This window comes from Triticum urartu, chromosome 7 (assembly GCF_003073215.2).
Source record: "Triticum urartu cultivar G1812 chromosome 7, Tu2.1, whole genome shotgun sequence".
NCBI classification, from domain to species: domain Eukaryota; kingdom Viridiplantae; phylum Streptophyta; class Magnoliopsida; order Poales; family Poaceae; genus Triticum; species Triticum urartu.
Genome location: NC_053028.1, coordinates 514,464,238 through 514,488,909, shown reverse-complemented (window position 1 = coordinate 514,488,909; position 24,672 = coordinate 514,464,238).

The following is a 24,672-nucleotide window of genomic DNA, read 5'->3' as shown; positions in this document are numbered from 1 at the left end:
AAACGGGTCAGCACATGGAATATGCTGGCAAGGTAACACATAGAGAGTAATGGAATGCAACAACTATACTATATGCATATTTGGCTGGTGGAAAGCTCTATGGTTACAGTTTTGCGTAAAGCCAATTTTTCCCTACTGCAAAGGAATAAAATTAATTACTATCATGGTGATTGTGAATCATTGAGAATGGTTGACAGCATCCTCAATCCCAATTAAGTCACATCATTAAAACCCATCAATATTAATTTTAGAGTAACATGTTGAGATTCACATGATAATCCAGGTACTAGATACTCAAGATGTCCATAACCGGGGACACGGCTAACCATGATTAGTTTGTTACACTCTGCAGAGGTTTGCGCACTTTTCCCCACAAGACTCGATCGCCTCCGTTTGGTTTCTCGCACTACATGGTGTTTGAGAACCAGATGACCGAGACACAGTCTTTCAGAAGTGCTAGCACCTTACGACGGATAGACCGGTACACCTACTTTCCCCTACATCTGCTAGTCTACCCTGTAAGAGTTCGCACAACTTAGTCAACTATGCCAGAGCCCATAATGGCTTGTGGCTGCACACGGAAGTTTTTAGTTTGAATAATCTCATGATCCCTTTGAGCCTGGGTGGCGGTCCAAAAGAAAACAGGCAAGTCCTGGTAACCCCAGGTGCCTCAATCCACCCAGATGTGTGTTAGGTTACCACCTTAGATAAACCCTTAATTATAAATCTCACATCTGTCATGGATATCACTCACCCAATCCACGTCTACTGGCATAGCATGGCATAATAGCAAACGTAGAAGTAACTCCCAAAGGTTTGATAATAAACAGGTAATAGGTACTACCTCATCTACTTCCCATCCCACAATTTAATTAGATCCTAATCATGCAATGTGTGAGGATTGATCTAATGCAATAAAACTGGGTTGTAGAAAAGGTATGATCAAAGTGTTACTTGCCTTGCTGATGATCTGCGTAACCTAGAGATTCGAAGTAACAGGCGGCGCACTCCGTGTTTTCTATCGCAGACAAACAAACAAGCATACAATAAGTACTCATCTAATGCACAGGTAAAACTCAAATAGAAGATCTAACCAGAAAGTTCAACTTAAGAACCCTGGTTTGCAAAAAAATCAAATTGAACGAAGCGAAAGAAATCAAACGGCGAAAGAAAACAACTTTGTTCTAGTAATCTGGATCTAGGGCAAATTTTACAGTAGCAAAAACATGTTTAAGTTGATTATTCGGAAAGAGGGTTTCGAGGCGAAACTCCAGGCGCTTGAATCGCCTGATTCCGATAAACGAGCGAAAAGTTATACTAAAACGAAAATCGGATCAGAAATCGCGATCAGAAAATAACCGCAGAAAATCTGACGAAAAAGAAAAACGACGAACAGATTTTTTTTTTATTTTTAAAACAACACGGAGAACGAGGAGGCGGCGAACCTCGAAAGGCGCGCACTCCGGCGGCAGCGGCGGCGGCGGATGGGGCGGCGGCTAGCTAGGGTTTGGGGCTGGAGGCTGGGCTCCTCCTCGCGGGCTTCGGCGCCTTATAAAGGCCCCGGGCGGAGGTTTCCTGGCCGGTTACGGCCCGGAGTCGGTTCGGCGCGTTTTTTTTTAAATCTGCTCGGAAGAAAAATAAAAAGAAATACTAAACGGACTCCAAAAATCACGAAATAAATTTTGCCGGGTTCCTAAAATCAAGCCCAATAAAGTGAACATTTATCTGGGCCCAAACTACAACTTTGAAAAACGCGCATTTTTCCTAAATTCAAATAAAAAATACCGAAAAATTCCGAAATAAAACTTATTTGATTTTTTTATTAAATCCTCAATATTTCTATATTTTGGGAAAGTCATTTTATTCCCTCTCTCATATTTTTGTAATAGAAATAATTGATGATAAAATAAATAAAATCAAATGATCCTGTTTACATAATTTGAGAAACTCAAATATGTAAATAACGAAATCCCCAACTCTCTCCGTGGGTCCTTGAGTTGCTTAGGATTTTCTAGGATCAAAACAAAAAGCAAAATAAAATATGATATGCATGACCTAATGTATAACATTCCAAATTAAAAATTTGGGATGTTACAAACCTACCCTCCTTAAGATGAATCTCGCCCTCGAGATTCGGATTGGCTAGAAAATAGGTGAGGGTGGTCTTTGAGCAAATCTTCCTCTCGCTCCCAGGTGGCTTCATCTTCCGTGTGGTGGCTCCACTGAACTTTGCAAAACTTGATAACCTTGCTGCGAGTGACTCGACTGGCAAACTCGAGAATCTTGACTAGTTTCTCCTCATAGGTCAAATTGTTATCCAACTGAATTGCTTCTAATGGTACTGTGTCGCTCAAAGGTATGTCAGTCATCTCCGCGTGACACTTCTTCAACTGAGAAACGTGAAACACATCATGCACTCCGGCCAATCCTTTTGGCAATTCCAACTTGTAGGCCACTTCTCCCATACGCTCCAAAACTCGATATGGTCCTACAAATCGTGGCGCTAACTTCCCCTTAACTCCAAATCGCTTAATCCCTCGAAGTGGGGATACTCGAAGATAAGCTCTATCTTCGACTTCGTAAACTGTCTCCTTGCGTTTAGAATCTGCGTAGCTCTTCTGCCTGGACTGGGCTACCTTGAGCCTATCGCGAATCAACTTCACCTTCTATTCAGACTCCTTAATCAAATCTGGTCCAAACAACTGGCGGTCTCCAACTTCGTCCCATGACAACGGTGTCCTACACCTCCTTCCGTACAAAGCTTCGAAAGGTGCCATCTTCAAACTGGTCTGATAGCTATTATTGTAAGAAAACTCTGCATATGGCAAATTATCGTCCCAACTAGATCCATAATCTAGCGCACAAGCTCTCAGCATATCCTCCAAAATCTGATTGACTCTCTCGGTCTGTCCATCTGTCTGCGGATGAAAAGCTGTACTAAATTCTAGCCTGGTACCCAAAGTCTCATGCAACTGCTTCCAGAACTTTGAGGTAAACTGGGTTCCTCTATCTGATACGATACTCCTTGGAACTCCATGCAGACATACGATCCTGGTCATGTATATCTTTGCCAACTTAGCACTGGTGTAAGTGGTCTTTACTGGGATGAAATGAGCTACCTTCGTCAATCGATCAACTACAACCCAAATCGAGTCATAGCCTGAACGAGTCCTTGGTAATCCCGTGATAAAATCCATGCCTAGCTTATCCCACTTCCATTCGGGTATCGGAAATGGTTGCAACAATCCTGCTGGCTTCTGATGCTCTGCCTTTACTCTCTGACATACATCACAAACTGCTACATACTCCGCAATATCCTTCTTCATTCCGGTCCACCAGAAAATATCCTTCAAATCCAAATACATCTTGGTATTTCCTGGATGAATCAAATACGGGGAATCATGGGCCTCTTGCAAAATCAACTTCCTGATCTCCGGGTCATTGGGCATGTAAACGCGGTCTTCAAACCATAGTGTGTCGTGCTCATCCTCACGAAATCCTTTAGCTTTTCCTTTGCTCAGTTTCTCCTTTATAGTGGCAATCTCTTTGTCAGTTTTCTGAGCTTCTCTGATTCTATCCATCAGAGTTGACTGAATTTCCAATGCTGCTACACAGCCTCTCGGAACTATGTCTAAACATAGTTCACGAAGATTTCCTGCTAACTCCTTGGGTATTTCTCCCGTCATTAGTGTATTGACATGACTCTTACGGCTCAATGCATCCGCTACTACATTAGCTTTTCCGGTATGGTAATGCAATTTCATATCATAATCCTTGATGAGCTCCAACCATCTCCTTTGTCTGAGATTCAACTCCTTCTGCGTGAAAATGTACTTCAAACTCTTATGATCCGTGTACACCTCACAATGATTTCCGATGAGGAAATGTCTCCATGTCTTCAATGCATGCACTACGGCTGCTAACTCCAAATCATGCGTAGCCTAATTCAACTCATGGGGCTTTAGTTGTCGTGAAGTATACGAAACAACTCTTCCTTCCTGCATAAGCACTGCTCCAAGTCCTCGACGTGAAGCGTCGCAATACACCTCATAATCCTGGGTCTGATCTGGCAAAATCAACACTGGTGAGGTAACCAAACATTTCTTCAACTCCTGGAAACTTGCCTCACACTCCTCAGTCCATTTGAACTTAGTATCCTTCTTCAACAACTCCGTCATAGGTTTTGCAATCTTTGAGAAATTCTCAATAAATCTCCGGTAGTATCCTGCGAGTCCAAGAAAACTCCGGATCTCTCCAACTGTTGTTGGTGCTTCCCACTTGGTCACGGTTTCAACTTTAGCGGGATCAACAGCTATACCTTCTCCAGATATAACGTGTCCGAGGAATCCTACTTCCTTCAACCAAAATTCACATTTGCTGAACTTGGCATATAATTGGTGTTCTCTGAGCTTTCCAAGTACCAAACGCAAATGCTCCTTATGTTCCTCTTCATTCTTCGAGTATACCAGGATATCATCAATGAACACTACGACGAACTTATCCAAAAACTCCATAAAAACTTTGTTCATCATGTTCATAAAATAGGCAGGCGCGTTAGTTAGTCCAAATGACATAACGGTATACTCATACAGCCCATACCTGGTGGTAAAAGCTGTCTTAGAAATATCCTGTTCTCGAATCTTCAACTGGTGGTATCCTGATCGCAAATCGATCTTGGAAAATACCTTAGCTCCTTGCAATCGATCAAACAGATCGTTGATCATTGGTAGTGGGTACTTGTTCTTGATCGTTACTTCGTTCAATCCTCGATAATCAACAACCATCCTTAACGATCCATCCTTCTTCTCCACTAAAAGTACTGGTGATCCCCAAGGCGAAGAACTTGGGAGAATATATCCCTTATCCAGTAACTCCTTAATCTGCTTCTTAATTTCCACCAAATCTTTTGTTGGCATCCTATATGGTCTCTTTGATATTGGCCTAGTGCCTGGCAATAGCTCAATCAAAAACTCAATATCTCTATCCGATGGCATGCCTGGCAACTCTTCGGGAAATACATCAGGAAAATCCTTTACCACTGGTACTTCCTCCTGCACAACTCCTGATAAGGAATTTACTTGTGTCCTGTTTGGCGCATGTCGGGATACATACTTGATCCTTCTTCCTTCTGGCGTTGTGAGCAAAATTGTCTTACTAGCGCAATCGATGTTTCCCCCATACATCGACAGCCAATCCATACCAAGAATCACATCCAGACCTTGGGATTCCAAAATAATTAAATCCGTTTGGAAAACGTGCCTTCCTATACTTAATGGCACTTGAAAACATCCTTGACTGGCCATGTGCTCCGCTCCTGGTGAGCTTACTAGCATAGGTGTTTTAAGAATCCTAGTGGGCAGACTATACTTTTCCACAAATCCCCTTGATATGTATGAATGCGATGCACCAGTATCAAAAGAACGAGTGCAGTAAATGACTTAACCAAAAACTTACCTATTACTGCCTCGGGCTGAGCTTCAACCTCCTCCACATTAACGTGGTTCACCTGTCCCCTATTGAAAGGGTTCGGCTTCTTTCCAGAGCTTCCATTGCCATTTTGTCCTTCAGGACAGTCATTTGCATAATGTCTTGGCTTCGAACACTTATAGCAAGTGACGTGGCTCAAGTCCTTCTTGGCTGGGGTTGATGGGGTGCTGCGGTTTTGTCCATTGCTTCCTCCATTCCCATTACCATTCTTGGTGCCATTGTGATTGTGTGAGATTCCTACTCCATGGGTATGCTGAAAATGTCCTCCTGGCCTAGGGGTAAAACGAGACTTCTGCTGAGCTCCTGAATTATACTTCCCTTGTCCATACTTCCTCTTGCGGTTCTCAATTTGCTGCTGCTTCCCTTCAATCATAAGAGCACGATCTACCAACTCCTGGTAGTTGTTGAAAGTGGCTACCATCAACTACATACTCAACTCATCATTCAATCCTTCCAGGAATTTCTCCTGCTTAGCTGCATCCATAGCAACGTCATCTGGGGCATAACGTGCTAGCTTACTAAACTCCTCCACATACTGGCCAACTGTCCGTCCTCCTTGGCGCAAGTTATGAAACTCACGCTTCTTCATGGCCATTGCTCCTGCTGAAACATGGGCAGTACGGAAAGCCTGCTGAAACTGGTCCCATGTGACAGTGTCGACTGGGAAGGTGGCTGTGAAATTCTCCCACCAAGATGCTGCGGGTCCTTCTAACTGATGTGCGGCAAACTTAAACTTCTCCACATCTGTGCATCCTGCTGTGGTCAACTCCCTAGCTATCTTGCGGAGCCAATCATCTGCTACTATCGGCTCGGTGCTACTGGAAAACACCAGCGGATTCAGCCTAAGAAAACGGGCTAAGTGGTCAACAGGTGGTGGTGGTGGTGGGTTGTTGTTGTTGTTCCCTTGATTCTGATTCTGAACTAGCAACTGCATCAGGGTGTTCTGCTGCTGGATCAACTGGGTGAGCTCCGGCGGAAAGGAAAATCTGGGGTCATGTCTCGGAGGCATCTGAGGGTTTAGAAAAGATGAGATATAAGAATAGAGGGGGTCTAAAGGGAAAACACTACCCATATGCACATGAGGCAAAAGCACACAATTCACTTCAATCAATCAAACAAGACATACAATCGGTCTAACTATCGCAAAAGTGCTCGGACTACTATATTTACATGGTGGGCTACTACTACTGATGAGGTGGTCTACTAGAAATATTCTACGGTTGTAGACTCCATGATATCTGCTCCTGCTTCATCCACATAGTCATCATCACTACTATCTTGCTCCGAGTCGGTGGCGTCAATGATGATGTAGTCCTCCGGGCTAATCTCCTTGGGTTCCTCGTCTTCATCTACTGGTGTCGGGCCTCCCATAAATATTCCAATCTTCTTGATCAGATCATCATTCTTCTCCACCAATACTTCAATTTCTTCTTCATAATCTTCATGTGTAGCCTTGAGTTCTTCCTCTAGTTCCTTAATTCTAGTCCTAGCCTTCTTCAGATCTATCATGTCGGCGCACATCTGATTCTCCTGGCGTCGAATGTGCTGGTTTAACTCCTAAATAAAAGCTGCAATTGATCTATCTTTCCTGGTGCTGATCATCTCCCAGTGTTCATCTCGGCGCCCACAAATCTGGTAGATAGTATCCTTAAGATCCTTGCGGTAGACTTCTCCAATGCGTCCCATGGCGATGTGAGCTGCCGTGCTCTTTCCTAGACTCCAAGTTGGGGCATCAAAAGAAAACTCTATGGGCTCAGTGACTGGCATGAACGTCCTTCCTGGAACTTGAACTTGAATCATCCAGCGCTCTTCTTCAGGTAAAGTGGCGTTGTAGGTTCCCGTGAAGCTTGGTATTCCTATGTTCAGGTATCTAGTGACTTCCTTCAAGTGGCGTCCAAAGGGTGTATCTTCATCTGGTTGTGTGAACTTGTTCCTTGCATCCGCCATCCTAAAGAGTAGAAAAGATGAGAAGTCAGAAGAGAAGAGAGCGAGCAGTGATCTAGGTCTTTAGCTTAGTGGTCGTGTCCTATAGTCAGCGTGTGCTCTGATACCATCTCTGTAGCGACCAGACCTCAAACAGTCTGCTGTAGCGACCAACCTCAAACAGTCTGATCTGTGCTCCGGTGTCATCCCTGGATCAGTAATGCTGACACCACACAGTTACTCGGAGATTTATAGCAGAGTAGAAACACACTTATTACATCGAGTGTCTCAAAAGAGAACTTACAAATAAATATGGCTTAAGGCCATCTAATAACGATAACAGCGGAAGGCTTGGAAAGTAAGTGAGTCCATCAACTCCAACGGCATCACTGAGTATAGAACCACGACCTAAAACTCCTCAATCGTCGTCTGAAAAGTCTGCAACATTAACGTTGCCAGCCCGAAACGGTCAGCACATGGAATATGCTGGCAAGAAACACAAGAGAATAATGGAATGCAACAGCTATACTATATGCATATTTGGCTGGTGGAAAGCTCTATGGTTACAGTTTTTGCGTAAAGCCAATTTTTCCTACTTCAAAGGAATAAAATAATTACTATCATGATGGTTGTTAAACATGAATGGTTGACAGCATCTCAATCCCAATTAAGTCATCATTAAAACCCATCAAATGAATTTAGAGTAACATGTTGAGATTCACATGATAATCAGGTACCAGATACTCAAGATGTCCATAACCGGGGACACGGCTAACCATGATTAGTTTATACACTCTGCAGAGGTTTGCGCACTTTTCCCCACAAGACTCGATCGCCTCCGTTTGGTTTCTCGCACTACAGGGTGTTTGAGAAAACGGATGACCGAGACACAGTCTTTCAGAAGCGCTAGCACCTTACGACGGGTAGACCGGTACACCTACTTTCCCCTACATCTGCTAGTCTACCACTGTAAGAGTTCGCACAACTTAGTCAAGTATGCCAGAGCCCATAATGGCTTGTGGCTGCACTCGGAAGTTTCTAGGATGAATAATCTCATGATCCCTTTGAGCCTGGGTGGCGGTCCAAAACAAAACAGGCAAGTCCTGGTAACCCCAGGTGCCTCAATCCACCCAGATGTGTGTTAGGTTGCCACCTTAGATAAACCCTTAATTATAAATCTCACATCTGTCATGAATATCACTCACCCAATCCACGTCTACTGGCACAGCATGGCATAGTAAGCAAACGTAGAAGTAACTCCCAAAGGTTTGATAATAAACAGGTAATAGGTACTACCTCATCTACTTCCCATCCCACAATTTAATTAGATCCTAATAATGCAATGTGTGAGGATTGATCTAATGCAATAAAACTGGGTTGTAGAAAAAGGTATGATCAAAGTGTTACTTGCCTTGCTGATGATCCGTGAAACCTAGAGATTCGAAATAACAGGCGGCGCACTCCGGGTATTCTATCGCAAGACAAACAAACAAGCATACAATAAGTACTCATCTAATGCACAGGTAAAACTCAAATAGAAGATCTAACCAGAAAGTTCAACTTAAGAACCCTGGTTTGCAAAAAGAATCAAATCAAACGAAGCAAAAGAAATCAAACGGCAAAAGAAAACAACTTCGTTCTAGTAATCTGGATCTAAGGCAAATTTTACAGTAGCAAAAACATGTTTAAGTTGATTATTCGGAAAGAGGGTTTCGAGACGAAACTCCAGGCGCTTGAATCGCCTGATTCCGATAAACGAGCGAAAAGTTATACTAAACGAAAATCGGATCAGAAATCGTGATCAGAAAATAACCGCGGAAAATCCGCGAAAAAGAAAAACGACGAACAGAATTTTTTTATTAAAAAAAAACTGCACGGAAAACGAGGCGGCGGCGAACCTCGAAAGGCGCGCGGCTCCGGCGGCGGCGGCGGGGCGGCGGCTAGCTAGGGTTTGGCTGGGGCTGGGCTCCTCCTCGCGGCTTCGGCGCCTTATAAAGGCCCCCGGGCGGAGTTTCCTGGCCGGTTACGGCCCGAGTCGGTTCGCGTTTTTTTTTAAATCCGCTCGGAAAGAAAAATAAAAAGAAATACTAAACGGACTCCAAAAATCACGAAATAAATTTTTCCGGGTTCCTAAAATCAAGCCCGATAAAGTGAACATTTATCTGGGCCCAAACTACAACTTTGAAAAACGCGCATTTTTCCTAAATTCAAATAAAAATACCGAAAAACTCCGAAATAAATCTTATTTGATTTTTTTATTAAATCCTCAATATTTCTATATTTTGGGAAAGTCATTTTATTCTTCTATATTTTGGGAAAGTCATTTTATTCCCTCTCTCATATTTTTGTAATAGAAACAATTGATGATAAAATAAATAAAATCAAATGATCCTGTTTACATAATTTGAGAAACTCAAATATGTAAATAACGAAATCCCCAACTCTCTCCGTGGGTCCTTGAGTTGCTTAGGATTTTCTAGGATCAAAACAAAAAGCAAAATAAAATATGATATGCATGATGACCTAATGTATAACATTCCAAATTGAAAATTTGGGATGTTACAACCGGGTTGGCGAGCCATTCTGGAAAGAAAACTTCCATAATGAAGCCGGCTGCTAGAAGTCGGGCTATCTCTTCTCCTATGATCCTTCTTTTCTCCTTCGACAGTCGGTGGAGGGGTTGTTTGACTGGTTTTGCGTCTTCTCGGACGTGTAGCTTGTGCTCGGCGAATTCCTTCGGAACGCCCGGCATGTCCTTGGGGGACCATGCAAAGATGTCCCGATTCTAATGGAGGAAATCGGCGAGCTCGCCTTCCTATTTGCTGTTTAGGTTTGCCCCGATGACGGCAAACCTCTCTGGGTGCTCGGGGTCAATAGGTATCTTCTTCGTCTCCTTGGCCGGCTGGAAAGATCCTTGGGCATCATACTCCTTGGGATCGGGCGACAAGGCCGACTGTTTGCCGGCCATGGCCACGACTCGGTCCAACATCTTCTTTTCTTCGGCAATCACAAGGGACTCGGCCAGCCGGCTGCTGGCTGCTACGCACTCGGAAGATTTCTTGTAATCGCCGGCTATGGTGATGATGCCTTTGGTGCTCAGCATCTTCATCTTGAGGTAAGCATAGTGGGGAACAACCATGAACCTGGCCAAGGCAGGTCGGCCAAGCAATGCATGGTAGGGGCTCTCTAGGTCCACCACTTCAAACCAGATCGCCTCCCGGCGGAAATGCTCCTTGTCCCCAAAGAGTACATCAATCTTGATCTTGCCAATGGGGGCGCAGGACAGGCCGGGTACGATGCCATGGAACACAGTCCGAGTAGGAACGAGTTGCTTCGTCTTGACGTTTAGCTTCTCCAGGGTGTCAAGGTACAGGATGTTGATGTTGCTCCCGCCGTCTATCAGCACGCGGGAGAAACGGGCGGCGCGTCTGTCCGTTGCAAGGGTGGCATCCAGAACCAACGCATAAGAGCCGGGAGATGGCATCACCTCTGGGTGGTCGGCCCGGCTCCAGCTGATAGGTTTTTCTGACCAATGCATGTACTCGGCAGGGTTGGCAGCGACCATGATGACCTCCTGGTGCTCTCGGCGTCTGCCGCGCCGGTCTTCGGGCTGGCTTGTAAAGACGACATAAGCGGCATGCTCATCGGGGAACTCATCATGCACGGCTTCGACTGCAGGCCGAGCGGTCGGCGGCTGCGGAGCCGGAGGCGGCGGACCGGCAGGCGGAGGCGGCGCGAGCGCTTCGCCTTTGGAGATTCGGGTGAGCCAGTGGCACTTCCGGGTTGTGTGGTTGGACGGCTTCGCGCCGCTGTGGAACTTGCATGGGGCGTCGAGAGTTTGCTCGTAGGAGAAGGCCGGCTGCCACACCGGCTTGCCGCCCCTCTGCTTCTTGGGTGCGGGCCGCCCTTCGGGCTGCTCGTCTTCGACTGTGGCCACCTGCCGACTGGTGGAGGGCGGCACCGGGCCCTTGCGCTTGTGGTCGTTCTGGTGTGGGCGTCGGCTGGAGTCCCCAGCCGGCATCTTGGGCGCCGGGTTGAGTACTTTCCTGGACGCGTCTACCCGGAGCTCGGTCTTCATTGAGGAGTCGGCGGTGGCATACTTGTCCGCTATGTCCAGTAGCTCGTCGAGGGTAGTCGGCTCGTCGCATAGAAGCTTGTGCTTGAGGAGGGTGCCTTCTCGGCACCCGGCAGTGAAGTATTCTATGGCTTGCACCTCGTGCACCCCTTCGCAAGAGTTGCGGAGCTCGGCCCAACACGTGAGGTAGTCACGAGTGGACTCGGCGGGGCCTTGTACACACAAGGAGAGCTGTCTGGGCTTGGGAGCCCGCTTGTAGGTGCTGGTGAAGTTGCGGACGAAGGCTTCTGTGAAGTCTAGCCAGCTGTTGATGCTGTATGGCTTGAGGCTGTTGAGCCAGGTCCGCGACGTGCCTTGCAGCATGAGGGGCATGTACTTCATGGCAACGGGCCTGTTGCCGTTTGCTATGCTAACCGCCGTGGAGTAGTCGATCAACCAATCTTCCGGCTTCACGGAGCCGTTGTACTTGGGCGTGTCTCTTGGGAGCGAGAACCCTTTGGGGAAAGGCTCGTCGCGGATGCGGGGGCCGAAGCAAGGCGGGCCGACATCATCTTCTTCTTCCAGCGCTAGGGATCGCGCTAGGCGGTCGATCCGATGGCGGGCGTCGTTCTCGCCGACTCCTTCGTGGCGGCCTAGTCGGCCGCTGAGAGTCGGATGCACAACAGGCGGTGGGGTGGGATATCTCTCCCCACGGGGCCGAGGCGGAGGCGGGTTGCCCCGCCACTCCACGGCCCGGGGATGGCCTTCTGTGTCTCACTCGATGGAGATTCGGGTTCGGCTTCGGCTGGCAGCCGCCTCTTTCTCGTGCCGCGCGCAGGTTTTACCCGCAGTCGGCGTCCGGGACGTCGCGGTGTGATCTCGGCGCGGGGGAGGGCTTTCCGCGTGGGCATCGGCTTCGTGCCGCTGCGCGGTTGCATCGATTAGTTGCTGGATGCGTCTGGTCATGTGGGGGAGTTCTTCGGCCCCCATTCTGTCTAGCTCGTCTATGGCCGCCTGGGCGGCACGCAGGTTCTTGAGTGGAGTGGCGTAGACTGGGCGGTCGACTCCTAGCGTGTCGGCGACGACAGCGCCGCGCTGTCTAACAACGCCGGCCCGGCTGGGCCCGCCTAGGGGCGGCGTGCCAAAGGCGGCGCGGTCGGCTTCGCGCCGGTGGGCCTCAGTGAGGCGTCTCATGGAAGCCAACTTCCGGCCCTCCGTGAGGAGGGCGAGGCGGCGAGCCTCCAGTGCTTCGGCATCGGCATCGGCCGGGAGGGGGATGGTCAAGTCATGGACCGCCGTATGCGGGGCGTCGTGGGCGCTCTCGTCAGAAGCGTCGCCATGGCCGATGACCATCACCTCAGTGGTGATAGCGTCGCAGCCATCGGCCCGGGGAAGCGGGTCGTTGTAGATCGTGACGTCGGTGGGGAAAGTGTCGAGTGAGGCCGTGTCGGAGTCGACAGGCATCGGATCGGTGGAGCCAACCGACTCCAAGTCCACAACAGGCTCACCGGAGACGTGGAGCTGGCCGAGGAGGTTGATGAGGTGGTCGGTGCCCGCATCAGAGGCGAGCTCGTCGGAGATGAGGGTCTTGTCAAGGAGATTGGCGAGGCCGATCGCTGCGCAGACGTTGGTGAGGCCTTGCAGCGCGTCGTGGCAAGTGCCATCGGGTGTGCCGGGCTGGCTACGCTCGCTGGGGAGGAAGAGGGTTCCCGTCCAGAACATGTCTCTGGGCGACGGTGCACCTGGCCCCACGGTGGGCGCCAAATGTCGGGTGGTAGGTGCGACATATGCCAACGGGTGGCTTATCATTGTGGCAACCAGTAAGACGTCGCCGGTGTCTAGAAGCGGGATGAGGCGAAGACATGCACGCCGACGAATCTTACCCAGCTTCGGGGCTCTCCGTGGAGATAACACCCCTACTGCTGCTTTGCGGGGTCTCCGCATGATCACTAGATGAACAAGTAGCTACACGATGCTCCTTGAGCTGTTTTGTGAGGAGAAGTAGAGCACGGCTAGCCCTCCTCCCCTCTCTATGTGGTGTCTAGAACTAGGTTGGATCAACCCTTTGCATGGGTGTCCCGGGGGGTTTATATAGGCCTACCCCTCGGGGGTGCAATGGTAATCCGGCTGGGCGTGGGGCCCAGCCGTATGTGGCTACACTCGCCGGCTTCTGCGCCGGCTGCTGGGGCCCGCCGGCTGGTGGGTCCCGCCGGCTGCCGGCTCCTTGGTCGACAGGCAGGCCCCACTATCCAGGGCCTTGTCGGTGGCTGGTTAATGTTGCTCAATCCTGGTGACGAGGGCTTCGCCGAGGTGGGCGTGGCTACAGTGCCGCCGTCCGGCGGGTGATCGCTGTAGCCTCACCGCGTCTTGTCTCCTTAATGGGGCGTCTCCTTCGAGGGAGGTGGCAAGCCGGCTATGGAGAGCCGGCTCTGTCTTGGGCCGATTGGGGGAGGCCTGGCCGCCTTCAGGTGTCTCTCTGCCTGAAGGGGCCCACCGCCCGTGGGCCACACTAGCAGCCCGTCATGGATGACATCAGGGTCAACATGGCAACAGTGCCGCGCTGGACGGGTCATGGCCACCCGTACGGCGCACTGTGCCAGGCATGCTCCGGGATTCGGGGGTGGCAGGCTTTACTGTAGCCACGCCCCGTCACATCGCCGTTATGTGGATGCAGACTTCGAGGGTACGATCCTGACCGCTTTGTGGGTGCCGGCTTCTTGGAGTCGGCCTTCTCGCGGCCGGCTTCTCGGAGCCGGCCCTCCCGCGGCTTTCTTCATGAGGGCTAAAGTTGGGTCACCTTCCGATAGCCGGCCTGGGAGACAGCCGGCAGGGGGAAGGCGGCCCCATGTCTTGGATTCTTGAGGGCCGGATCGGCTCGCAATTTTTTCAGAAGGGCCAGGGGGAGCCGGCTAGGCTACCCGTGGTCATTTACTCCGACAAAGAGATTCTGCTTCTGCACTTAGAGATGAAGTTGACATGTTGAGGAAGCAAACAACACAATCACAAGCAGTACTCAAGACAACCATTAAATATTTGGTGGATTTCAAAAGAAGTAAGCTGAGACTGACCAGATTGTTAAGGTCCTGAAGGGAAAAAGGAAATTAAATTCCTACTTGGTAAATCATAGGTGAAATGTTCTTTCCATAGTTGAATAACCTTTGTGTTGTCTGTTCATGTAATCAATCAAACCATTTGTTTTAGAGATCATGTAATAATTGTTTTTTTGGTTTGTAATTTTATTTGAGCACAAGTCTGTATTAATTGATAAGACTCGGAGATATTTCATTTGGATTGCTATGCCAGACCTACAAATATGCCAATCGGGCTGAATGTGCATTCAATAATAGTAGTAGTATAGATGGACCATAAGTTGCACGCATCGAAAAGGGCCAAGATGCTAGCTAAAAAAAGGATGATGTTGTAGCCAAAAAAAGTACAACGGCCTAGCTTATGTATGTTAGTTGATATTATTGACCCATATATTCTATAAGTGTTTATATGTCTGTTAGTTCTGTACATTCTTGGTTGATTGACTCAATATTTGAATCTTGATACATCGCTTGTGTACATATCTAAATGGGAGTACACATTATGCTGCGTGTGACATTTGAGTTGGACATGAAGTGTTCTAAATATTCGAATTCACCTTAAACTAGATTCTAGTTTCTGAATTTGAGTATCGGCATTTGTAAATCATATTCATATATGACAGTGGAATACATCTTTGTCGTCCTTTTGAAGATATATAAAAACACATAGAATGATTTATAAAGATTCATATAGGAATACAAAATAGATTCGAATTTAGTTGCCAGGGTAAACGTGGATGCTTATTGTCCCAAAATTCGAAAGAAGCAGCAAAATGTCCACTCCCACGTCGGCTGCCCGAAGCCAAGTGTTTGGGAGATGGAAATTACCGTCTACCCATTACACAGACAATCCATCGGCCCGATTCCACTGCTCTAAATAGGGGTAGGTTAGTAACTTCAATTAGACGTGACACGACCGCCTCTGATCCCATTCCGACATGGTGGGCGTCAAACATGGGCGGCAAACCTCATTTGATTCAAGCTCGTCCGAAAGACCTCTGTTTCTCCATCAATTACCCATTCCGACACGGTGGGCGTCAAACATGGGCGGCAAAACTCATTTGATTCAAGCTCGTCTGAAATACCTCTGTTTCTCCCTCCATTACCCATTCATACACGGTGGACGGCAAAACAAACTCGACTCGGCCGAAATCGATGTAGGCAAATATTTTCAATAGGGGCAGGTTTGTAACTTCACTCAGACGTGACACAACCGCCCTACCTGTCAGCCCCGTTCATACACCGTGGGCGCCAACCATGGGCGCCAACCACCCTCTCCTCGCCCGAAATCGCTCTGGGCAAATATTGGAAAGATGCGAGATTACCGTCCTATCCCCAACCGACGAGACGTCCAAATTTTAAATGGGGGCTAAGTTCGTAACTTTCCCATATTTCAGACAGGCGCGTCCCAAAAACATGGTTCCCCATACCTCTCCCTCCATTTTCCCATTCATACACCGTCCGCGCTAGAACACCCCATCCCCACACCAGCCTCCGTCCGCCACCCCATCCATCGCCACCGTCCTCCACCACATCCATCGCCACCGTCCTCCACCATGCCGGAGCGCCTACCAAGACCGCATCGTCCATTGCTAGAGATGGACGTTTCTCATCCACGGCGACAGACCAATAGCCTTGCATCGCGTCCTCTCGCTTCATCGGCGCCGTCGTCCTCTTTGTTGGGGCCGCTCACACGACCTTCTCTTCCACCGCAACGGGTCTTATCCCCGATGCACCCGTCTACCGTCGCAGATCTGCTTCAACACCACCAACATCCATCGCACCCCCGATGCCTACACGGCGCCATAAGAGAGGTGGTACTTCATATCTCCTCAACTTTTTGATCTCAACCAGAAAATAGATCTTAACTTGGTTACTCTACTTTCTTTTCATCTCTTAGAATTTAGTTCTTAGTTTGAAGCAAACAATGGATGCTAAATATCATTTCTCCGGTTTGCAACTTCAAATCTGCCATGGCACAGCCATAATATGATTTAATTGATCATACTTAGGGTTTAATTGATCATGTTGGTTCCGTGGTGGTTTCTTTAATAGAAATCGGAGGGGAAACCCTCTTTTGCTAAAAAAAATATGCTTAGAGTTTCCCCCTTTTATGATCACTATACGATCAGAATACGTGCTTCGTGTCATAATAACACTCCTCCACCCATCAAGCTAAACAAGCTTAGTTGTTCAAATACGAATCTGATATTATTAAAACAAAGTTGTTTAATTGGTCAACTAAATGTTCCTAAATTAGTTTCGAAAATGCATGTTCGCCGATTGGGTGTGTATCTCTACAGGGTGCCCACGGTGGGCTGGCCCACCCTTGGATTTTGGGTCGTCCCAAGCCCCGATTCCCCTCTGTTCTGCTGTGCACTTCCGATCTCTACTCGCCCCCAGCCGCCTGCCTCGCCGGCGACTTGCCGTCACCGTACGGCATGACTCTAGGAGGAGACGCCGGACTAACAGGAGGCCAGGAGTCGCTCGCCCAATAGCGTCACCTCGCATTGGCGACACTCTGTTCCCTCGCATTGGCGACAAGGACAAGGTTCATGCCTATCTGGTGGACATGATGCTCCTATGCGAGGAGGCACGTACGTCTCAGACTCAACCACTTGGTGTCTCACACATCATGTGGTGTGAGCTTTGGTTTGCAGTGTACACCCGCAAGGTACCTATCTATGGACCATACCTGTTTCTGTTGATCTCCACGACTTGGGAGAAGTTGTACCCTGGTGATGAGTTCCTTGCTCCAGACTGGATTCGGCATGAGTCCATCAGTCTCCGCGTCAAGCCCAACTGGGCCAACACTACTACTCGTGCTGAGGCGTCTGCTGCTAGGAGGGCTGTTGATGAGGAGGAGGCTCGAGCAGAGGATGTTGCTGAGGACCATGCTGCTAGGTCTTCCCAACCTTCCTCTGAGCCCTCGTGGGCCAAGAAGTTGAAGGACAAGATGAAGACTCTTTTCTGTATGCAAGCAAAGGGGCAGTATAGGACTCACATGGCATCCAAGGAGAGTCGCCGCCGTGACAAGAAGGTTATGAGGCTCTTTGGAGAGGACGTCTCTGGCGGTTCTGAGGATGCCATCACGCCAGAGGCTGCATGGATGGCGAAGCAAGGCTTCAAGTGGACTAGTTCTGAGGAGGACATCGAGGAGACCGTCCCCGCCGCCGAGTCTGAGAAGGAGCACGAGGAGAGTTGGGATGATTTCTCTGCCTGAGCCACCCCTTGTGTGTAGGTGTCCTCTCTACCTTTTTGGCGTCTTGATGCCAAAGGGGGAGAGAGTGTAGGGATTTGCGTGCTTGCGAGTCGTGTGTCGTGTTTGGTGTGTTTGCTTTGTCGTTTGGACATCGTTTGCTTTGGTTTGGTTTGCGCCTTTGAAACTTATCCTTCATATGGTGTAAGACATATGCACTCTATCCTATCTTAGTGAGCCTATGGTTGTGCTACTTATATTATGCTCTCGTACTTGATATCTTGTCTAGTGTTAGCCTTACTATTGCAAGATATGCCTTGTCTCTAAAATATAGGGGGAGTTTTGATCCTAGTATGTGTGTCGTGCAGTCCAAAGCACCCATCTTGTTTGCACACATCTAGGGGGAGCTCTTCTATATTCTAGAGAGGAGGGGTTTGCGTTTGCTCAATATTATTTCCCTTTGTGCAAATCCTGTATTGTCATCAATCCACCAAAAAGGGGGAGATTGTAAGGGCATTTTTATCCATAAGATGTTTTGGTGATTGATGACAATTCTTTTGTGGACTAATCATGTGCCTTGAGTTTCCCAGACGTTTCATCGCTAGGCACAAGACGGTTTGGTGCCCCTCGAAGACTATTGTAACACCCCGCATGTAACCTGCCATATTTGTATTCCAACTCTTGCCATTTTCGGCACTAAGTTATGATATTTCCTCGTTGTCGGGTTTTGTCTTCGTTTTGTTGTTGTCTTCGTCTTGCATCTCTTATCATGTCATCATGTGCATCGCATTTGCATACGTGTTCGTCTCATGCATCCGAGCATTTTCCCCGTTGTCCGTTTTGCATTCCGGCGCTCCTATGTCCTCTGGTGTCCCCTTTTACCTCTTTTCGTGTGCAGGTCTTAAACGTTCTCGGATTGGACCGAGATTTGTGATGCGGCCTTGGTTTACTACTGGTAGACTGCCTGTCAAGTTTCGTACCATTTGGACTTCGTTTGATACTCCAACGGTTAACCGAGGAACCGAGAAGGCCTCGTGTGTATTGCAGCCCAACACCTCTCCAAAGTGGCCCAAAACCCACCAAAACCCCCTCCGTCATCTCGGTCGTTCGATCACGATCGCGTGGCCGCGAACCGTGCTCAATTTGGAGCCTCCTAGCTCCCTCTACCTATAAAAAGGCATCTCCTCCCCGAAATTCCGGATCCCTAACCCTAGCCCCGCTCCCTCTTCGCCGCCGGACGACAACCCGCCGACGGATATGTACGCCGCCACCATGCGCCTACTCCTACGCTGACACGTGACACCTCCGCCGCCACCCGCTGCCGCGGCCCGGCGAGCCCGCAGCGGACCCGCCTCCACCCCGCGCTCCCCGCCGCCCGCGCGTCGCCCCGCCGCCGCACTGGTCGCCGCCGACCCGCAGGACACCGCCGCCTCTCTCCGGTCGCCGCCGTCCTACCGCGCCGCCGCCGCCTCGGATCCGGCCGCTCCGCCTCGCCCCGCCTCCTCCAAGCTCCGGCCGGCCCCCTCCTCGACGCCGGCGTCTTCTTCGACGACTCCGGCCACCATCCGCGCTGATTCCAGTGAAGGTCCGGCCATCCTCGAAGAACGTGCCCGCTCCAGATCTGAATCTCGAGGGTTGACCTAATTTTTACCCAAGTCCCAGTTATTTTTAGCATTTTTCATCATGCCATAACTTTTCACCCGTGGCTCCGTTTTGGGCGTGTAGCATATCAAATTGTTCGTCTCGACGAGTACTTCATTTCATTCCATTGCACCATGTTCATTTGAGTTCATCTTGTTGCCCTAAATGCTGTTGCTAGAGTGCTATGCAATGTTAGTTTCAGATTCTTAGCAGAGATTGGACATTTGTCATTTTTGCCATGTTTAATGTGTGCCTCCTATGAATTTGAGCCCTACATGTGTTTTGAAGTATGCCATGCCATCTTTACAGGGGTGTATGCCATGTATTTTTGTGATCTCTGTGGTGACTAGCACAAACATGCAAAGTAGCCCACGTAATGTTGCTGATTCCAGGGACTTAGAATTCTTCTAAGTTTTTGCCCTGTTAATATTTTTATGCCTTGTATTCTTGTTGCTACAGGGTGATCCATGCCTCTTTTGAGCATCTTCAGTAAGGATGTTTTGTAGATATTGTTGGGCTCTATCCATCCATGTCCTTGTATGCAATTATGGAGCACCCTAGCTTGACTCAATCGAGCTCTACTTTTGCTATAAAATGTTCCTAGCAGATTGTTTACATGTTAAGCAATTTTGCCAAGGTTGTTGTAGTTTATCCTTGCATGCTATGAGGTTGTTCTTGCCATGTTTAGCTTCTATGCCATGTCTACTTGCTGGGTGTATGCTTAGTTTGTCATGCAATGCCTTGTGGTGAGTGCATCGAGCTCGTAAACATGCCTACGTGAATCTGTTTTGACATGTTCCAGTTTTCTGCTAAGTCTGAATCTGGTAACGAAAGTTGCTATGTTTACATGGTTGCCATTGCATTTTCTGATCCCTTTTGGCTTATGGTCAGTAAGGGACTTTTGTTGTATGCTTTGAGTAGCTTCATGACATGCCTTGCTTTGCCATGTTATGTTCCTGTAGCATGTTGTTATCTTGCTCTAAACATTGCTTCCTGATGTTAAATTCCTGACATGTTATTTTCACTAAGTCTGTAACATGTTATCTTTTGCACTTTTTCCATGCTTGTTTGAACCTGCTATTGAGTGAATTAGCCGTAGCTTAGTGTTCATCTTTTTTCAAGCATCTTGAGTGGATCACTGCCATGTGCTTTGTGGTTATGTTAGAGTGCAGTAGCTTGTTTTTCTTGATGCATTTAGATGGCCTCGTGTTGTTAATCGCAGCCTCGTGCCATTATTGTTTTGCTTGCCATTGGCAAACCGTGCATCCGATTCCGGTGATCTTTATATCAATTTTGACCGAAATCTACTCATCTTTCCAGCGGCACTCTTGGTTTTCCAAGTTGAGGCCAGGTTCAATCTTTCCTTTCCGAAACATGCATATGCATCGCATATCACATCCCGCATATCATGCCATGTTTTGCATCATGTTGATTGCGCATTGCACCGTGGTTGATTGTGTCCCCCTTTGCTTGTGTTCTTGCTTTGGGTAGAGCCGGGAGACGAGTACGTGATCGAGGAACCAGTTGAGTACGCTTACGAGGATCAAGCTAACGTCAACTCGGAGAACTTTGCAGGCAAGATGACCATACCCTCGAAATCACTTCTATCTTTGCTTGCTAGATGCTCGCTCTATTGCTATGCCTATGCTACGATACCTACCACTTGCCTATCATGCCTCCTATATTGCCATGTCAAACCTCTAACCCACCTTGTCCTAGCAAACCGGGCCAGTGCTTCTCTAAGTGTTTGTCCAACCCAGAGCACCGTGCGGGGCCATCCCTTGGCAACTTGGGTTAAGTTGGCTCCCATACGCTTAGCTTATCCGGTGTGCCCTGAGAACGAGATATGTGCAGCTCCTATCGGGATTTTTCGGCACAACGGGTGGTCTTGCTGGTTTAGTTTTACCATTGTCGAGATGTCTTGTAACCGGGATTCCGAGTCTGATCGGGTTGTCTTAGGAGAAGGAATATCCTTTGTTGGCCGTGAGAGCTTGTGATGGGCTAAGTTGGGACACCCCTGCAAGGTTTTGAACTTTCGAAAGTCGTGCCCGCGGTTATGGGCAGATGGGAATTTGTTAATGTCCGGTTGTAGAAAAACTGAAACTTAACTTAATTAAAATGAATCAACAGAGTGTGTGGCCGTGAGAGTCTCTTTTCGGCGGAGTCCGTGAAGAGAACACGGTCTCGTGTTATGCTTGAACGTAGGTTGTTCTAGGATCACTTCTTGATCATAGTTTCTCGACCGTGCCTTTGCCTTCTCTTCTCGCTCTCATTTGCGTATGTTAGCCACCATATATGCTAGTGCTTGCTGCAGCTCTGATACGTCTCCAACGTATCTATAATTTTTGATTGCTCCATGCTACATTATCTACTGTTTTGGACTATATTGGGCTTTATTTTCCACTTTTATATTATTTTTGGGACTTACCTATTAACCGGAGGCCCAGCCCAGAATTGCTGTTTTTTTGCCTATTTCAGTGTTTCGAAGAAACAGAATATCAAACGGAGTCCAAACATAAAAATCCTTTTTGGAACGTGATTTTCTTCTCGGATAAGACCCAGGAGACTTGGACCCTACTCCAAGAAGTACCGGAGGCGGTTACGAGGGTAGGGGGCACACCCGCCCCCCCCCCCTACAGGGCGCGCCCCTGCCTCGTGGGCCCCTCGATGCTCCACCGACGTACTCCTTCCTCCTATATATACCCACGTACCCCCAAATGATCAGAACAGGAGCCAAAACACCTAATTCCACCGCCGCAACTTTCTGTATCCACGAGATACCATCTTGGGGCCTGTTCCGGAGCTCCGCCGGAAGAGGGCCGTCATCACAGAGGGCTTCTACATCATCATAGCCCCTCCGATGAAGTGTGAGTAGTTTACCTCAGACCTTCGGGTCCATAGTTAGTAGCTAGATGGCTTCTTCTCTCTTTTTGGATCTCAATACAATGTTCTCCCCCTCTCTTGTGGAGATCTATTCGATGTAATCTTCTTCTTTTGCGGTGTGTTTGTTGAGACCAATGAATTGTGGGTTTATGATCAAGTCTATCTATGAACAATATTTGAATCTTCTCTGAATTCTTTTATGTCTGATTGGTGATCTTTGCAAGTCTCTTCGAATTATCCGTTTGGTTTGGCCAACTAGATTGGTAGTTCTTGCCATGGGAGAAGTGCTTAGCTTTGGGTTCGATCTTGCGGTATTCTTTCCCAGTGACAGAAGGGGCAGCAAGACACATATTGTATCGTTGCCATCGAGGATAACAAGATGGGGTTTATTTCATATTGCATGAATTTATCTCTCTACATCATGTCATCTTGCTTAAAGCGTTACTCTGTTTTTAACTTAATACTCTAGATGCATGCTGGATAGCGGTCGATGAGTGGAGTAATAGTAGTAGATGCAGAATCGTTTCGATCTACTTGTCACGGACGTGATGCCTATATACATGATCATGCCTAGATATTCTCATAACTATGCTCAATTCTGTCAATTGCTCAACAGTAATTTGTTCACCCACCGTAGAAAACTTATGCTCTCGAGAGAAGCCACTAGTGAAACCTATGGCCCCCGGGTCTATTCTCATCATATCAATCTCCATCACTTTAATCTTGTTTTGTTTTTACTTTGCCTTTTACTTTTCACTTTGCATCTTTATATCAAAAATACCAAAAATATTATCTATTGGATCTCACTTCCGTAAGTGACCGTGAAGGGATTGACAACCCCTAATCGCGTTGGTTGCGTTGAGCTCTTTGTGTTGTGTAGGTACGAGGGACTTGCGCGTGGCCTCCTACTGGATTGATACCTTGGTTCTCAAAAACTGAGGGAAATACTTACGCTACTCTGCTGCATCATCCCTTCCTCTTCGGGGAAAACCAATGCAAGCTCAAGACGTAGCAAGAAGGATTTCTGGCACCGTTGTCGGGGAGTCAACGCAAAAAGTCAACATACCAAGTACCCATCACAATCCCTATCTCCAGCATTACATTATTTGCCATTTGCCTCTCATTTTCCTCTCCCCCCAATTCACCCTTGCCATTTTATTCGCCCTCTCTCTCCCTATCCTCCCTCTCTATTTGCCTCTTTTTGCCCATTTGCTTTTGTTTGCTCGTGTGTTAGATTGCTTGTTTGTCGCGATGGCTCAAGATACTACCAAATTGTGTGACTTCACCAATACCAACAATAATGATTTTCTTAGCACTCCGATTGCTCCTCTTGCCAATACTGAATCTTGTGAAATCAATACTGCTTTGTTGAATCTTGTTATGAAAGATCAATTCGCCGGCCTTCCTAGTGAAGATGCCGCTACTCATCTAAATAGCTTTGTTGATTTATGTGATATGCAAAAGAAAAAGATGTCGATAATGATGTCGTTAAATTGAAGCTATTTCCTTTTTCGCTTAGAGATCGTGCTAAAGCTTGGTTTTCGTCTTTGCCTAAAAATAGTATTGATTCTTGAAACAAGTGCAAAGATGCTTTTATCTCTAAGTATTTTCCTCCCGCTAAGATCATCTCTCCTAGAAACAATATTATGAATTTTAAGCAACTTGATCATGAACATGTTGCACAAGCTTGGGAGAGAATGAAATTAATGATGCGTAATTGCCCTACTCATGGTTTAAATTTGTGGATGATTATACAAAAAATTTATGCCGGATTGAATTTTTCTTCTAGAAATCTTTTAGATTCGGCCGCGGGAGACACTTTTATGGAAATCACTTTAGGAGATGCTACTAAACTCCTAGATAATATTATGGTTAATTATTCTCAATGGCATACTGAAAGATCTTCTAATAAAGAAGTGCATGCGATAGAAGAAATCAATGTTTTGAGTGGAAAGATGGATGAACTTATGAAATTATTTGCTACTAAGGGTGTTTCTTCTGATCCTAATGATATGCCTTTGTCTACCTTGATTGAGAATAACAATGAATCTATGGATGTGAATTTTGTTGGTAGGAATAATTTTGGTAACAACGCTTATAGAGGGAATTTTAATCCTAGGCCTTATCCTAGTAATCCTTCTAATAATTATGGGAATTCCTACAGCAACTCTTATGGAAATTATAATAAGATGCCCTCTGATTTTGAATCTAATATTAAAGAATTTATTTCTTTGCAAAAGAATTTTAATGCTATGATTGAAGAAAAATTGCTTAAGATTGATGATTTGGCTAGGAACGTTGATAGAATTGCTCTTGATGTTGATTCTTTGAAACTTAGATCTATTCCACCTAAGCATGATATTAATGAGTCTCTAAAAGCCATGAGAATTTCAATT